Source organism: Musca autumnalis, unplaced genomic scaffold, assembly GCF_047663935.1.
Source record: "Musca autumnalis isolate F117 unplaced genomic scaffold, ASM4766393v1 scaffold_4, whole genome shotgun sequence".
NCBI lineage: Eukaryota > Metazoa > Arthropoda > Insecta > Diptera > Muscidae > Musca > Musca autumnalis.
Window position 1 is genome coordinate 102,329,477 of NW_027411977.1, and position 12,677 is coordinate 102,342,153.

The 12,677-nt window shown below is 33.3% G+C and overlaps 1 protein-coding gene across 1 annotated transcript in view; it reads left to right on the forward strand.

The window, feature by feature from the left end:
* LOC141403033 (uncharacterized) overlaps nt 1-12,677 on the forward strand; it is a 288,000-nt gene that overhangs the window by 129,341 nt on the left and 145,982 nt on the right. The gene's annotated exons all lie outside the window — the stretch shown is intronic.

The following is a 12,677-nucleotide window of genomic DNA, read 5'->3' on the forward strand; positions in this document are numbered from 1 at the left end:
GACATGCATAGATCCACTCAAAATTTTACCCTGATCAAGAATATATATTAGGGTTTTGTCTTTTTGACCATTTGTCTCAAAACTGATTTCCAGTAGAGAGAATGAAAGGATTTTTGCCCTTAATGCCTAAAGTAAGGTTAATTCCGTTTAAGTATTAAAAAGGTTCCGCATAAACCAATTCCAAAATATATATTTGTGAAAAAATACTGTGAAATGAAAAGAATTGTTTTCTCAAAAAAATATTTCTTGTAGCACGAATGAATGACTAACATAACTTTATTCCATTTAAATAGTGAAGAAAATCGTTCACAAACCACTTTTGATTGATATAATATATGAAATAATGTTATATAATATATAAAATGATATATATGGAATGATTTGATTAAAAAATTAGGCCGAAACAAACGGTTATGTCATTTTGCCTTCACACTAAGGTGGAGGACATAAAAAAATATAATTATTGTCTTCTATTAAGCTCGACCCGGTCTTCTATTAAGTTCAACTCGGCATCTCTGTTCCTAAGGAGAGGTAGGTTAGGTGGTACGCCCACGTTCGATTTCCAGGCCAGACAACATTACATTTTCTACAGTGCGAGAAAAACCCGTCAGTGTAAAGTTGGTGCTACTTCTCGAGTATTTCAGCCACGAAAAATAAGTGGTGTTTTAAGACACAGCTTTCGGACTCGGCTATAAAAAATATATCATTGAGCAAATGTGAATCGTATGCACTAATTGACATTAATAGAAATCTCACCTGTCCTTTCAGGGATGTTTGCGGGAACACATAGACAGTTAACGCTTTACATAGGTCCCATGAGAGATAGTGTTCCTCGGCACATGTTATTATATATTTCACCATAATATATGAGGGTTTAATTAAAATGTTCATTCTATTTGGTGTTGGGTGTTTGGTATTGAAAATGGGCTATTTCCGTGCACGTATTGATAAAGCCCCCATAGAACTGTACCTCCCCATTTTCGGCAATTTAAAAGTTCTACCCTAATTATCACACCGAAATTGATTAAATGTTGTATTTAGTCTCCATTGTGGGTATACAACTTTCCACCTGAAATTTGTCTGTGTAGACCCAAGTCTTCATACAGCCTCCATAGAAGGGTACCAGCTGATTTCCGGTAATTTGAAGGATGTGTGCTCAATATCCCCTCGAAATGACTGAAATGTGGTATTCACTTTGCTTTGGTGGCATACAACTTACCACCTGAAATTTATCTGTATAGGTCTACGTCTTCACATAGCCTCGTAGAACGCCACTCCATAATTTCCGCTATTTCAAAGGTTGTGACCCCAAAATCCCACCCAACATGGCTGAAATTTGGTATTTAATCTTTGTTGGTGGTATACAACTTTCCACCTGAAATTTGTCGGTGTAGGCCCACGTCTTCATATACACGGTGTGCCTTAACAAATTTAAATGGAAGGTGCTTACACCTCGGAAGTTTTTGCTGATTCTGAAACTTCAATGCTCGTAGATGAGAAATATCAAGAAACAAAAAAATCGCCGGAGGGATTTTAAAATAAATCGCGATTTAAGTTCACATTTTTAGGGGTTCTTAAGGTTTTCACGATTTGCTTGGAAACCGCGAGTTCTATGTAAATGGGCCTAAAGAAAATGTTGTAGCAGAGAAAATTTTCTACAAGATTGGTCTTAATGATATTTTCGTAGGTTTTGTCGTTTTTGAGATATAGAAGTTCAAATTGAGACAACGCAGGGACTGTATCGCCTCCTTATAAAACAATGTCATTACTCCAATTTCCCAAATTAAACTTATATAACTTGAAAATGGTACAACCTAGCAAAAAAATCAGCCAATCTAGTAGAGAATTTTCTAAGCTTCAACATTTTGTTTAGTCCCATTTTGATATGACTTGCGGTTTTCAAGCAAAATTGTGAAGATTTAAGATAAAAACCTAAAAATTTGAATTGAACCTTAATATCTCAAAAACGGTAGAACCTACGAAAATATCATAAAGGCCAATCTTGTGGAGAATTTTCACAGCTACAACATTTTCTTTAGACTCATTTCGATACGACTTGCAGTTTCCAAGCAAAATCGTGAAAACCTAAAAAAAACCTTAAAATTGTGAATTTTGATCGCGATTTATTTAAAAATCCCTCCGGCGATTTTTTCTGTTTTTTTTATTTTTCTTATCTATGAACATTGCTGTTACAGAATCCGTAAAAACATCCCATATGTAAGCGGTTTCCATTAAAAGTTAGTTAAGGGGCACTGCGCATAATATTGTTTTATAAGGGGACGATACAGTCAGTGCATTGTCCCAATTTGAACTTCCATATCTCAAAAACGGTAAAACCTACGAAAATATCATAAAGGCCAATCTTGTGGATAATTTTCTCTGCTACATCATATTCTTTAGAACCATTTACATAGAACTCGCGGTTTCCAAGCAAAATCGTGAAAACCTTAAGAACCCCTAAAAATGTGAACTTAAATCGCGATTTATTTTAAAATCCCTCCGGCGATTTTTTTTGTTTCTTGATATTTCTCATCTAGAAGCATTGTAGTTTCAGAATCAGCAAAAACTTCCGAGGTGTAAGCACCTTCCATTTAAATTTGTTAAGGCACACCGTGTATAGCCTACCTAGAACGGTACCTCAAAATTCCATCGAAATGGCTGGAATTAAAATGTATTAAGTCTTCGTTGGGGGTACAAAACATTCCTCCTGAAACTTGTCTGTATGGTCCATGTCTTCAAATAGCCCCCCCCACATATTAGCCACATTGTTCAACCGAAATGACTTTATTTGAGTTACTAAATTTTTTCTTGAAATTTCTCGGTGCAGGTCAACGTTTTACATAAAGCCTCGATAGGAGGCCACTCCCGTCTCTCCTGAATGCCCTAAGGATAGAAAACATTATTACCTGTACAAAAATCAAAAATAGGTCCATCTTTTGGTATAACCCCCGTTATTGGTTATTTGGAAATTTATGTTCCAAGAAGAGAGAAAACTCATTCTCAAAAAACTATGCATATATATTCAGCTTTAAATCTAGCCCCATGAAACGGTATTGCACGATTTTATGTATTTTCGAGCCGAGATTATTGTAATATATTATTGAATATTGCCAGAGGAAAGCTAAATTTAGGAAAATTGTAAATATAGGTCCATGTTTTAGAAAGAACAATGATGACACCCCTACATGAGCTCTTTTAATTGGTTGTGGCCACCTAAAAATTGACAAAATCAGAGTTTTTGTTTTAAAATACAGACAGATTAAGAAAAATTAGCTGAGATATGGGCGTTTGAAAGGAAAATGAATTTGCGATGCTGATCGGTTTATTCGTTTTCGAGCTACAGTGGCCAACGCAAACTGCTTTAGTAAAAACAGTGTTTTGTAGGCTTGAATTTGTCATAAAACTATCCAATATTCTTCAACAAAAAAATTCCGGAAGCAGCTCATGATGTGACCTTTCATATGAAAAACGAATATTCTAAAAAAATTTTGTAGATTTCCTGTAAAACATTCATGAAGAAATGGCTTTTTTCAATAAGCGGCCATAACCCCTTAGAGGGAAGTATTATGAGTTAAGATGTTCTGCTCCTGCCAGGTATAGAAGGAAGAGTTTATTACATACTTTCATAAACGAAAGGAAACTAATTGTTCCTATTTACTGCAATACAGTTCGTGGTGAAGGATACAAAAGTTCGGTCCGGCCAAACTTAATGCCGTGGTTACTTGATACATATTAGATGAAACAGAAAACTAGTTAAAATCACGATTTTGTTACGTTAAAACATATCGTACTGTTCCTTGGTTAATTCCAATAAAATTCGAATTTTTACTAATTATATAACAAATTCGTTCAACACATTTTCGGTCTCTAATGTTTTAAGCCTAAGACCTAATATCTCAGCAGAAAAATCATGCCAATTTGGCTAAGCTAATCATTGTGTCAATTCTTTCTTTTGTTGATTCAACCAACAGAAACATCAATCAATATTTTCAAATCTGCCAACCAATCAAACAAATCGTTGTTTGTATGTAGGCCTTTGTTGTTTTCAGTGTTTTTGTTTTTAACGCCATCGCATTGAAAAAGATTGACAAAATATTTGTGGCATTTGGTTTTGGTTTGTTTGAATAATTTTCTTGTTTAGCTTTCCTTTTTTATTGATGGCGTTCGTTTTTTCGTCGTTGTGCTATTTATTGTCTAATAGATAACAGCAATTTGTCTATTATTTGAATTCGAATGGTACGAATAAGTTGGGTATTTGGTTCAAACATTTATTTGACTTTAAGCGTATATGTACAAGGGGTCCAAGCGAAAGTCGTACAGCTAATGAAATGTATTTAATTGGCTTATATCTCCGACACAAAAAGGGATATGAAGAAAGTATTTACGCAGCTTTATAGTACATTCGGTCGATAATTTAGAAACACCAAATCAGTAAATAATCACACCGCTTACCTTGTTAAAAATTAAATTAGCTTAAATACTAAGATTTTTAGCAACACATGAAAGTCGTACAGCAATTATAAAAACAAACTATTTATTAGAATAAATTATACTGGTACATGTTTTTGTTAAATCCTACTATCGATTTAGTGTAATATCAGTGATTCTTTACAATTGATAGGGTCAATTCTGGAAACTTGAATCAGACTAAATGGAAAAGAAGCGTAAAAATACAATATAATTTATTTTGTTTAAAGAATTTGATATTTTCGACCTTTTTGTTGTTACTAAAATGTTTGATTAATTCAAGCTCGAGGTTGAATTAATTAAACATTTCTATAATTTATTTTTGTGAAACCACAAAACCAACCGTCGGGGAATTCAGTCGGGGAATTCAGTCTCCACAGTGAAACATCGAACAATGGAATGAGGCTGATAGACTTCGCAGCGGCAAAAAACATGGTAGTTAGTAGTACCAGATTTAAGCATCTCGATATTCATAAGGGCACCTGGCTATTTCCAGATCAAAGAACAAGAAATAAAATTGATCACGTTGCGATCATTCCGAAGAGAATCACAACAGATAGCCACATCATATTCCACTCACCTGGCCCAATTGCTTAATCAAAGCACTCCTCGTCACGATAACACATCAGCATAATGGTAAATTATTGTCCATGCAAACAGCCGCAAAATCCATACTTGGATTCCAGAGACCTCCACCAAGGAACCACCTATGGTATTACCAGGAGTATCGTGCTGCTACTGAAGAGAAAAATGCGGCATATAAGGCTATTATATAATCCGCAGGAAAAAAGAGAGATGGAAAGCGGGAGCGTGAAAAAATCGAGATGTACTGATGGCTTTGGTACAGGCACATCCTCCTGTAGCGACCAGCAAGGTAATTTTGGTAACTGATACATATACCCCCATTATTATAAGTGTTCTTTTGTTATAGTTTGTATTTACCGAACAGATTTATAGCGTTCCGTTCAAATTAAACTTTACAAAAACATTTTTTCGACTCAGTAGATATCGAAAATTAAAACTGCAACGCTATACAATACTTTGATGTCTACTAATAAGAAAAAACACATTTGGAATGTTTAAAATAATTGAAAAATAAAATGAACAATATTTTCTTGAAGATAGTTTAATACACGAAGCTCAAAATGAGTTGATTTCACTGTACAACACAAAAAATAATTACAGTTAGAATCGGGCAGATTATGAAAGAGGACCGAAAAATAGAAGACACGTGTATCGGGATTTTAAAAGTTAACGTCGGGAGGTAACCTAAATAACGGGTCCAATATTTCGCTTTGTGAACTGTTTTGGAAATACTCGGAGTAAGATTTCTCGTAATTTTTGCATTTAAGGTATATATTGTCTTTGGCAATATTACTGAGAATGCTTTGTGGAACATTTTTGTGGGATATGTTAGCCCTCCGACTTCTCGCTATTGGGGTCTTTAAAATTAATCTTTAATAAAGCCTTTAAATCTTCTTTAGGGGTGGGTCGCAGCGGGTTCGTGTGTTCCACAAAAATGTCCGCCCAAAAGATTTTACTATAGGTCCCAGAATACACCAAAACTGAAAAATATATACTTAGAGTAAAAGATGTGAAAAAATAAAAACTCATTTTAGGATTAGAGACGAATTGGCTCCAGGTAGTCTGACAAACCATCATTTTAGAAAGAAAGTGCCAAGGACAAAAATATTCTTCATTAAATATTAATATAAGTCACCGAAGACATGAAATCTGATTCGGAAAAAGTGGTTCTTTAACCCTAAAATGAGTTTTTATTTTTTCACATTTTCTAACCTTAGTTTATATTGTTCAGGTTTGGTGTTTTCTGGGACCTATAGTAAAATCTTATGGCGGACATTTTTTTGGATCATACGAACCCGCTGCGACCCACCCTAAGAGTAGATTTAAAAACATTATTAAAAAGGGACCAAAAATAACCCTTTAGCGAGACGTCAGATGGCTAACATATTCCACAAAACTGTTCCACAGATCAATCTCAGTAATATTGCCAAAGACATAAATACCTAAAATTCAAAGATTACGGGGAATCTTACTCCGAATATTTTTAAAACAGTTCACAAAGCGAAATGTTGGACCCGCTAATTAGGTTACTTCTTGACGTTTTTCGGTCCTCGTTCATAATCTGCACGGGGTTTTTCTGAAATTTTGAAAAAATTGTAATTTTGTTGTACATTGTTTTTAGTGTCCCGACACTCTAATCGACTGAGAAAAATATTTGGAACCTTATTTTCCCAATGTGAAGTCAAATTTACACCACATAAATACCTTGTAAATTGGTGTAAAAAATCTATACATACATTTATTTATTTGCTTTGCAATATAAGCCAGTTTACAATTCTTTGGCCAACTTAGAGATAATTACAAAGAATCCACCTGCATATCATAGCTACTTGAACATCCAAGAGCGATGTTTACAATATCCAAACCATGCCAATCAAATACATAAAGAGTGTAATTTTCATAGATGCAACAAGTTCTGCGCGGAAGCTGACCTTATATTGCGAAAAAGTCCCACAAATCGCTTTTTATCTCATACACGAATAATAGAACCTAACGATTCAGTGTATCTGTGAGGGTTTGCAAGCAAGAAAGCTCAATATTTGCGGTCACTGGTATTAAATAATTGTTTCAAAAACATTGGTTTGCTAGACTGTAGTCCTAGCAGGAACAATAAATTGTCTATAAGGGTTGTATAGCTGGAAAATATCTCCAGATGACTTATACTTCAACTGAAGCCATGAATGTACTGAAGGATTAATTATATTAATAAATATGTTGTCTTTATAATTGTTGTACAACTTTCTCTTGGCGCTAAAATTCTTAGTATTTTGGCTAATTTAATATTTGTTTAACAATGTTAAGGGGTTGATTATTTTCTTACTTCATTTATTTAAAAAAGCTGCGTAAATACTTCCTTCATATTCCTTTTTGTGTCGGAGATATAAGTCAAGTAAATAAATTTCATTAGCTGTACGACTTTCGCTTAGATCCAATGTATGTAAGGCTTGATATTGTCTAAATCCACAAATCTGATAAAACAAAAATACTCGTGATTGTTATCAACCATCACTATGTGACATGACATGTTTCGTCTTGGGTAGAGGGCTCCTCACACATATCGGATGTGGGGCGGCTTCGCTATCATCTAACTTTTCCTCTTTCAAATGCAATAATTGTATGGCTTATTTTTTTAAATCCCATCCTGTTCCACAGAACAAGTAATCCAAATTGAATTTTGTTGAATTATTTACATACATTTTACAAGTAAATGGAGAAAAACAGTAAAAAAGCGTTTCCCTGAAATCGTAAATCCTTGCAACCTTTTTAATAAACAGAATTCTATTTTAGTTTGATTCAGACTTATTTTGCACTATCTGCTTTTAGCTATATTCTCCAATTAATTGACAGTAAATTTTTCACTGGAAAATAAATCAGCTTCATTGAAGTCAATGATTTTGTTCATATGTCATATGTATACTCATACATATGTGAGAATGTGCATGTGACATTTTTCCTGTTTTTTTTTTTTTTGAAAATAACAAAAACTTCAATTAATTTAAACAAATAAACTAATTTATCAATGTTAGAGAAGCATAGCCGCAAGATACAAGAATCTACAACAATAAAAAATTGAAGTTTGTCTAACAGAGATTATATTGAAAAACGATGTAAATCACAAAATAAATGTGTCAAACTGAAACCATAGTCCGGTCAAAATAGACATGCGTATAAGAGGGAAATAGCAAAAATTCCCACAAAGCTGAATTTTGGTGGAGAGCTAGGGTTGGCCATTAGAAGCAACGTCCTAAAAGTCCCCATTGATCCCATGTATGCAAAACAAATTATTCGGGGTCAAAGGTCATTTTTGGAGGCATTATTCAGTTTTTTTAATTTTTCTCAAAAACGGTAAGATTTAGCAAAAGCCGGCTAAAATAAAAGTTGTAGATTTAATAATTGTCTACAAGAGTGGTCTTTATGATTTTTATAAAAGACTTACCATTTTCGAGATATCGCGATCTAAAGGTCAAATAAAAAATTAGCCGCGTAAGTAAATTATGAGGCGAACCGGTTAAAGTAACGACACTATGTGTTAGATACTTCCGTAAGCTTTCAAACGATATCCACTTTGCAGTAATCGGTTCAGTAGAACCGGGTCTAACCCGGTTTTTAAATTTGGCCTTTCTGGTCGAATAACCGGCGAACCGGATCCGCAACCGTTGAAAATTATACATTTCCGTAATCAGCGCAACAATCCCTACCTTCGGACAAAACTTGAAAAATCGCAGAGTTTTCGTTGGGGTCGTTCCCGTTGGGTTTTCGATTATACATGTGGGTTAAATGGGCTATTTTTGCATAAAATGACTTTAACATTGAATAACTCTACTAAACAGACTCCGATTTTGTTGGATTTTTTTTAGAAGATAGATATAATTTCGCTCTTCAAGAAAATATATATTTTTTGGGGGACAGACCCGATTACTTCGCTTATTTTAGCCGGTTCTTCTGAATATGTGCATATTTCCCTTATAAGTGCATAAAAATCATGTGTTTTTTATCTCAAGAATGGTTCCTTCTAGGAAAAAATTATAAAGGTCAAACTTGTAGATAATTTTTCTGTCTACAATATTTACTTTAGTCACTTTTTGATTAGATCAACCGTTTTCAAAAAATAAATCCGAAAACCTAAAAACCCTTAAAATTTGACCTTTGACCCCGAATATTTTTTTTTGCACACATGGGATCGATGGGGACTTTTAGGACATTGCTTCTAATGGCAAACACTTGCTCTCCACCAAAATTCAGCCCTGTTGGAATTTTTGCTATTTCAATGTATATTTTGACCGGACTACCATGACATAGATGTAGATATTGGTGTTGGACTATTTATACCTCAACCACCAAATGATTCTTAAAATAGAAGCTAATGCATGAAATCTAAGCAATTATATAAACAAAAAAAAAAAACGTCAGCAAATCAAAATAGACATGCGTATAAGGGGGAAATGGCAAAAATCCCACAAGAGCTGAATTCAAATTTAAAGTTACGGTTTATTATTACAAATAATGTCCTATAGGCACCATCGATTCCATGTGTAAAAAAGGTTAATTAGGGTCGTGTGGCTCCAAAGTTTATTTTTAGTAATATATCTTCTTAAAGTGACTTCAAAAGTTTGTCAATAAAGAGCAAAAATGTCAAAATGACTTTGTGCGTGAGGCTTTTTGTCGAATAACCTTAAAATTAGGATTGTATATAATCTTAATTAATTGAATTAATCGAGCTATCATGGCCTAAGGAGTTTTGTATTGAACAATTGAATTCTAGCAAAGTACCACAATCCCAACCAATATGTTACGATCGTTTCGCTGGTGGTTTAATTCAGCTCATCAGGCATATCGGATGTGAATGGCTAGAAGACAAAGGTTGAGTTTGAAATTTACAGATATGAAGTATTTCTGAAGTCTTTTTCTTATCAAGTTAACCTAGTGTGTACAAATCGAAAAGGGCTTTCTTTCATGAATTGTAATGCCCTCCATTTCGGAAGTTTGATATGGTAGATTGACAGTGGTCTAGAATGCTAAGACCTCGACAACATTGTCAGTTTTTTGACAGGACCCAAATTCAAACCTCTGCCGGGACAGCAGGACTCTGCTGCGAATTTTTATTTATTGTTATCTTATTATGACGAAGGTCATTATTTATGAAAGTTTTTCATTAATTGAATCAATCGATTAATTCAATTAAATAAAAACGTGCATAAATAATGACCTTCGTCCTAATAAGACAACAATAAATAAAAGTATATAATCTTATGTAAAACTCATCAAAATGTGATACACCGGATTTTTGCATATTTTTGAAATTTCAACCAGTTGTAACTACGTTATTATTTAGAATTATATCGTTCCCAAGATTCGATATTATATTGAAAATAATCAATAATACGTTCAAAGCTCCAGCTTCCATTGTTTAATAAACGAATTATTTGCATTAAAATTTTCAAAAATATGCAAAAATCCTATGTCTAATGATAGACTTTAGAAAAAATCCCAAGAATCATTCCTATACGGTATATTATACATTTCCATTTAATCACTTCTTGTTATAGCTTATCGTTTTTAAGAAAAATCCAAAAAATCACGGTCGATTCTGCTTCCGTTTCAAACAATTTGGAGTTGATTTAGTCATGTCCGCCTGTGGTAATCCCCCAAGCATCAAAAAACAAAGTGAGACAGGATGCTAAAACTTTGCATAGATGCTTCTTTCTTTGCATGTAGGTCCAGTTCGAAGATGTGTTATATGGCCCACGTTTGGGAATAGACCCCTTATGACATTACCGTCCGCTTTCAGGTATTTGGAGTGTTTAGCTACATTTTCCAGTCGAATTAGCTATAATTTAGAAGTTCGGGGTTTATAGTGCTCAAAAAAATTTGTGAAAATATGTCTACGTTTTGGAATAGCCTCCATATATAAGGCCCGAATGGAGGTATTTTCATGTTTTTTAACTTTATCGTCCTAAAGTGGTGGTTATTTGTCATATAGGTTTAAAAGTGGTGAAAAATCTTTTCCTCCAAAAATTACGTTTTAGAATAACTCCCATATAACGGTGCCATCTGATTTCGGACATATTGACGGTTTTTGTACATTTCTGACCGAATTAGCTATAATTTGGGATTTTGTAGTTTTAATCGCCATTTTCGTGGACCTTTAATGGAATTTTTTTTTAATTCGACAACTACAAAACATAAAATGTCAAATTACAGCTAACTCGGTGTGAAAATGTACTTTAAATCCTGAATATATAAAAATCGGTATGAAAATGTAGTTAAAATCCTCTATATATATATAAATCGGGAGTTAAAATTATATAGGGGCTATACCAAAATGTGGACCTACATATACCAACAATTTTTCAAGTAGGAGTTTTTTGACCACTGGGAAACTAAAAATGAGAAATAAAGTTAATTCGATTGGAAAATATGGTTACGCTCTTAAAAATACCTAAACTCGGGAGGAACCGTTATACTGAAAGTTATCTGTATACCTGTTTTACATCCCTAGTCAAAGCTTTATACCAAATTTCAGTCTTTAGGGTTAGATAATACGGTTAAAACCTTCAAAATACCGAAAATCGGACGGTTCGTTGTGTTCAACCTGATTCCAAGAGGCACAGTTTTTATCACATCAAAGTAAATACAACATCTGTATACCGATAATTTAATATGACCTAAGGTAATAAAACGTAGTTTATATACAATTCGAGAATAGTTATAACTTCATCATTACTAATAGACAGATGAACAAACATCATTATCATCAATGTGTGATAAAAGGACTCAAAAAGGAATTTTTAGATTTGCAACATACGCCCTTTTTGTTCATCTGCCTGTCTGACTAAATGCCAAAAACATTAATCATCCAAATTGTTGGTCACATTAAGAGCTAAGTAACATACCCTTGGCTCTATGATCCCCCAATAAGAAAGCCAAAATGATGTTTTGCACTTTTCCAAAGTAATCTGTGTGTTTTTCACAGACAAATTGAGTTGCAAAGCTATGGACAACTTTCGATTCATTTCAAATGATAGAACATGATTAGGATTTTAGTATGAATTAAGAACAAAATATGAAGTGGCAATCATCTATCAATCTAAGAACGCATATGGATGTATGTATGTATACATGTATTGGTAAAGGTTATCTTATTGACATAGTTAATCAATCTCGGCAATTGAGCCGTTCCATACAGAATTGGTCAACTTATTTCCCAATAAGGTTTTATAAATAAAATAGTAATATATTATAAAAAGAGATTTGATTTTTCTGAGTTTTAGGTTCAGTAATGAAATATTTATTTGTTATTACAAATCATCTGTAAATATGTGTTTTAGTTATAAGTATTTGTTATGTATATATTTTCGGTATGCAGATTAATAAAACTGAAAGTAAATAAATGGTATAAGCATTTAAAATTCATAAAAATTAATTTAGGTTATCTTTACAAGGTACGTGAATCAATCTATATCTAAGTGTAATCGCATATGTATGGATGCAATAACATAATTTATTATAATTGTTATTTTAGAAAATATCTCATACTACATTTAAATGCTCTAAGTGTTATGACCAAAGACATATTATTCAACAAAATATAGTCATAAGTTATTTCTGTTAATAGCATACCTTTA